The sequence below is a fragment of the Dipodomys ordii genome, unplaced genomic scaffold, assembly GCF_000151885.1.
Source record: "Dipodomys ordii isolate 6190 unplaced genomic scaffold, Dord_2.0 Scaffold70, whole genome shotgun sequence".
Taxonomy (NCBI): domain Eukaryota; kingdom Metazoa; phylum Chordata; class Mammalia; order Rodentia; family Heteromyidae; genus Dipodomys; species Dipodomys ordii.
The window spans coordinates 11101425-11107681 of NW_012267286.1; the positions used below are offsets into that span (position 1 = coordinate 11101425).

The 6257-nt window shown below is 35.6% G+C and overlaps 1 protein-coding gene across 1 annotated transcript in view; it reads left to right on the forward strand.

Annotated features, from left to right (window-relative positions):
- Ppp3ca (protein phosphatase 3, catalytic subunit, alpha isozyme) overlaps positions 1–6257 on the forward strand; it is a 249709-nt gene that overhangs the window by 180621 nt on the left and 62831 nt on the right. The window lies entirely within an intron of this gene.

Below are 6257 nucleotides of genomic sequence, written 5' to 3' on the forward strand. Positions count from 1 at the left end.
CTCAAGCCACTTGAAATTTCCTCAGCGTTTGTTAATTAGAGCTTTTAGAGCTCAATTTTTACTTTAAAAGAACTTGAAATGCGGAAATCGCTTACTTGTTCCTCAGGAGATTTTATTAAGTCTAGTTATCTAGGTATTTGAAGTAAAAATTGCATTACTTTTATAGTATGTTTCTTTTGAAATTCAAGCAGAGGATCCAAGTCTGTGTTGGTGACGGATAAGATATAGGCGTCATAGTCCATTTAAGAATCCTGAGAGTGGTACTCACTAGACACTAGGCAGAAAATGAATTGTATATTTTGTGGGTGGGACAGGAGGGAAAAACGGGAAACAGTGATAGAAGGGGAGACATGGTTCAAAAAGAATTGTACTCATTACTTATTACCTGATTCATGTACTTGTAACCCCTCTGTCTATCAACTCAGCAAGAACAATTTAAAAAGAAAAGAATCCTGAGATGCATATACTGAAGTCTCCATCTTCAAAAGCACTCTTTATAATTTAAGTCTAAGAATAAGCCAGGCATTACAGCTCATGGCTGTAATTCTAGCTACCCAGGAGACTGAGATGTGAGGATCATGGCTCAAAGCCAGCCCCAGCAGTAAAATCCATGTGCCTCTTATCTCAAAACTGATGAGCAAATAGCTAGAATTGGAGATTGCCAACCTTGAGTAAAAAAGTTAAGCAAAAATGTGAGGCCTTAAGTTAGCACCATCACAAAACAAGCAAGCAAACAACAGCAACAAAAACAATAAGTCTGAGAGTATATACTTATTACGTACATACAAAAGTGACAGACTATCTTATATGTGAAATGATCTGTTTTATTTCAGCTGTGATCATTGAGGGGTTTTGGAAAAGCACCATGGCACCATATTAACATACAGCAGATATTTAATAAAAATCTGCTTATTGAGAATACTTTGGGATATTTGTTATGGACTTAAGAATACCACTTTGCGGGGCTGGGAAAGTAGCTCAATGGTAGAGTGCTTGCCTTGCATGCATTAGGCTCTGGGTTCGATTCCTCAGCACCACATAAGCAGAAAAAGCCGGAAGTGGTGCAATGGCTCAAGGGGTAGAGTCCTAGCCTTGAGTTGAGGAGCTGAGGGACAGCACCCAAGCCCAGAGTTTAGGCCCCATGACCGGCAAAAAAGAAAAAAAGAATACCACTTTGCTTGCTAGGTGTAAATGCTGTTGTTTGAGTGGTATAAATAATCTCATTTATTCCTCACAGCTCTTGAAGAAACTTGTAAATGCTTTCCTTGTATGTGGTGCCTACTCAGAGACTTGGAGAAGGTCACACACATACTAATTGGCAGTTCTAGCATTCAGACAGGACCTGTGCTCTTTCCATTTCCCCTGACTATGTTTGCATTATATTATTGGATATGCCACACTGAACCTCAAGAAATACACATATCAATAATAAAGAAAGTGATATGCACTCACATTTACCCAGGCCTGAGCAGAAATACACACACAGCACTCAACCCCACTTTGCTAATGGGAACTTCAAAATACTCTGTATGATATGATATTGTTTGCTTAGAAAATTCCTAAAGTAAGAGCTTCATTTCCCAGTATGTGTTTCTCCAGAAGTGTCAAAAGAGTTTTGATTCATCTCATCCATTCATGGCTATGCTGGAGTGTTCTCCTTTGACTCTGTTCTGAGCATAGACGTTTAATGTTTACCAAATCAGCTCAAAAGTAGAGGTTCATATTTCTGATAGTCACTGCTAAGTATTTCCAGACTCTGGGTAGCTTGCTCTGCATGGCACATGTTGATCATTTTGTGTACTCCCTATCCATCCTCCCCAATTTTGTCTCTCTTTTTTTGGTGAAATCATTTAGAAATCGTTTCACACAGTTAGCCCCCAAACAAGTAAGTCTTTGAGTAGTGATGAAAGAAATAATTTTGTTCAGGGAAATATTTTAACTTAACACCAAATACTATTTTTTTTATTGTGGCCTTATGCCATCTAAGATCTTTGATCAAGCATTTATATGTATATAGGTCTACAGTTGAATATGTTTCTCTGGGAACACAGGGGGAAAGCTCAGAATTGCAAACAGAGGCAGGCACAGCTGTTTCTTCTATTTGCTTCATCTAACATCTTCTAGCCATTCTGCCATGCCAAATGCCAGTGAGCTGGGCTGTCTTGTTCTGCTTACTTCCAGATCCCACCCCAGGCCTCAAACACATTTAAGTGTGACAGGTTGTTGTGTTTATTAGCTGTGAATTCATAGATCAGAATGAACCACAGCAAGCCAGGCAGAATTGCATGCTTCAGCCTGAGAATAACAAGCAAGTGGTATAGCATGTGATGGTAGGTGTCAGGGTAAAGCCAGCGACATGAGGAAGAAATTGTCTGGCTGTCTCCCTGTTGCCTGTGGTCTTTGCAGTATATTGCTATTCTGCTGCTGTTTCTCTGCATGCTTGTCAGACTCGGCAAATGATGGCTTAGAGAAGCTACATTTGACATTTCTGTAGTTTGGATCAGTTCCCAACACATCCTCTGTGCAGTGGTGGAAAGGCAGTGCTTTGGCTTGGAATGTTTCACGGCATAGAGAGCCAATCACCCAGTGAACCGATGTGTCGATGGCTTAAACTACATATTTTCTTTCTCATGTCCATGTTTCTTCCTTGATATTTACTTTATTTCCCTATGTGTTTTTCCCCCCAAGAATATTCATCATTAAAAAGCATAAACTACAAAGTCAGTTATGGGCATTATCATTATTTTCAGTGAGCTGATTACACTAATGAAGCAAGTGGTATATGTAGTGCCGCTTAATTGGGAAGGATTCACATATTAAAGTAGGAGAAAGCTATTTCTAGGGCAAAAAATGTTAAAAAAAAAAAAGAGGGGGTTCAGTCTTCTATATGGTATAACCCAAGTTACAACTCTTAAGTCATAAATATTTGTTTATCCAAGGGTAAGGACAGAAAGAGTGCTTACTACACTCATTTACATGTCACCATACAAACAGATAGGTGCCATATGGTACTATTTCTACCTTAACAAATAATCCAGTAAAACTTGTGTTCATATAAGCCATCCGATACCATATAGACAAAAGCAAATGGTTACTTAGCTCATGCTTCTTTGCTTCATTGATTGTGATTTTTTTTTCTTTATAAGAGCCTGTACTGTTTAAAAATTAATGTCAGGTTATAATTTTAAGATCATCAGCTCTTCAAAATGTTGGAACATAACATAGCAAAGGAGTTGCCAACAAGACTGCGGTACTTGGCAACTCTTTCCTACCAGATGTTGAGGGTAAAGCCTGGAAAGGCTCCTCCAGCCTACCTACCATTGCCTTTACCATACCCCCTCTTCCACAAGGGCTGCATTTGTGATTTTATAGAGACTAGACTTTGACAGATATTCTAGCTACAAGGGAGAAGAAATAAGATACTAAAAAGAGTATCATTTTCAAAGTATTTGCACCAAGAATTTGAAAATTGAGTTCCCCTTTTCCTTTCATTTTTTTCTCTTTTCCCCCACTTCCTCCCTCCTCCTGTTTCTCCCTCTTTTCCTTCTCAGTTACAGAAATGTAATGAATCCTTCTTGAGTTCCTATGATATGCTGGACACTTTAAAGCCATTAAATAATCAAGCAAATTAAACGTGTATTGAATTGTTTAGAAGTTGTACTTAAGAGATGCTAAAAATATTTAGAATTTAGAATATATCTGTATCAGTCTTAGGTTTTCAGTTAAGAAGGATTTATAGTAATTAAGACTAGAGGCAGTAATGTTATAAAGCTATATGCTAATACAAAAATCTTGAACAGATGGCACAAAAGAATGTGCAGGTCTTAGAATATGATTCCTCTAATAGTTTAATGGAGTTAAAAGATGCATTTTGGCTTTTAGTTTAAAAGATAACCTTATTTTAGAATAATGTTCCAAATGTCCACCAATAAAAATAAATAAGTTGTTACAAAAAACTAAAAATATCAAATAAATAAAGATATCAAATAAAACAATTACAGCATAACTACAGATGTCATTATGTTTATTACATTTTCAAAAAGTTACTGACCAGGGAGGGGATACATGTATGTAAAGGTTCATTAACTTATAGTTTGTGAGCCTAACTTTAAATACACAATATACTTTTCTTTTAAATAAAATTTAAAAATAGCTATAGTGCATGTATGTATTCTTGCCCACAAATGAATACATCCAATATTGCAATTTTGGTGTGTTCTTATATTTTAAAATTTTTATATAACGATTCCTATTCCAAGATAGACATTCTAACTTAGCACACACACGCATATATAATATACACTATCTATTTCAGCTAAAGGTATAGCTTTGTAAAACTTAAGTTGGCAACAGTTCTGTTACTGACATTAATGATACTCTTTAAATATTGTTTCCAAAATGTGAGAAGAGTTTGAATGTTATTAATATTGATTAAGGGATGATTGGTTAATTGTTTGTAGCATCCTCCGGTCAACAATCACAGACTGGACTCAGCTGTGTGATCCTCTGAGCCAAGTGCAGAACAGCAAATAGGTAGTTTCACTTATATACAGAATCTAGAACTTAAAAAAAAAGGACAGTTGTTTAGGGAGACTGGGGAAAGGAGGGGAAAGAGGTGCAGCTTTTGGGGAGAGGAAGAGGAAATGGGAAGGTGATGTATAAATACTATAAAAGTACATAATACATATTTATGAAGATAGAGTACCATGAAACCCATGAAAATTTTTAAAAGAAGACAGGTGGAGTAAGGGTGGTTAAGAAAGAATCGTTTAGATGGAATCAATTTGATCAAAGTACAAGTAATGCATGTTTTAAATATCACAATGAACCCTCCTCTTGGGAGGCGTCTGCCTCCCAAGTGCTAAGATTGTTGTTACGCATGACCATATCCAGCTACAAATACTTTTGATTAAAACATGCAAATATTGCTCTAAAACCCAATATATAATAATGGGAGAACTTTCTGTTTAGAACAGATCATAATGTATCAAGTGCTAGTTGGCCAGACCATTTTGATCATCTCTTCAGAAATATATCACAATCATGTGAACTTAATCTAATAACCATATTTAAAGTGATAATTAGAAAAAAGTAACATATATAAATTAGAAAAAGTAACATATATATAATGTAATGCTACCCCATTATTTTTATCTATTTCAATCATAATTTCATAGTTAGAATACTATCTCACTTGAACAATAAAATAACATGTACTTGGTTCCACAACATTTTCTCTAAACCTTGAGTTATACATTCAAACATAATTATTTCCACTGATTTCATAAATTATAATAGTTGATGAAGATTCTTCCTCACAGTTAGCCTTTTCCCTATGGGCCTTAATTATCTATATACCTATTACATGTTGAAAAGCTGGTTATTATAGTGTAAACATTATGATTGTTTTGGTTTTAACTTTTGGTAACCAGAATCTCATTTGTCTTGATATTTCTGTGAATTTTCATCTTCTTGGCTTCACTTTTAGACAAAGACCTGAAGATTAAATAGCAGACTTGTTCTGTTTCGAAGGAAAGTGTTCTTTTCGCTGTGGATTCTTAATGAATGCCAGTTGATGACAGTGAAGTTGGTGTTGATACTCAAGTATTCCAGTTATCTTAGCTCACCATCTAGTCTGTGTCAGCAAAGCTTAATTCCAAACCAAGTCCATGCATAATTGGCCATCATTATCACACAAATGGAAGGGCCCTACTTGGCCCCTGAAAGTTTTAAGTGGTATGAAATAGATTCCCTAATAGTTATGCATGTGATGAGATTTCCTACCCTTCAATTCAGTTGTATTTGTATTAAAATAAAAGTTTCTAAATAAAGATAAAAAATAAAGTGCACTCTAAGTGAATAAAAGACAACAAAAAATAAAGAACACTGAAATAGAAGACAAAAAGATGGAATAAAAAATAAACAAGGAGTTGGTAAAGGGCAAAATGTAATAGAAAACAAGAACATAACCCAAGTCAACCTGACTTGAACGTGCTTGCTTTAAATTTTGTCATGTCCTTCCATCTCAGGTTAATGGGTTTATAAATAATTAGGCTTATAAGAGAAGTATCTGTTTAAATTCATTATTTTAATCATATTTTTCTCATATACTATATTAGAATATTTACATTTAGACTTTTTTTTCCAGATTCTTTTTTTTTTTTTTTTTTTGGGTCCGGTCGTGGGGCCTGAACTCTGGGCTTGGGCGCTGTCCCTCACCTCTTCAGCTCAAGGCTAGCGCTCTACCACTTGAGCCA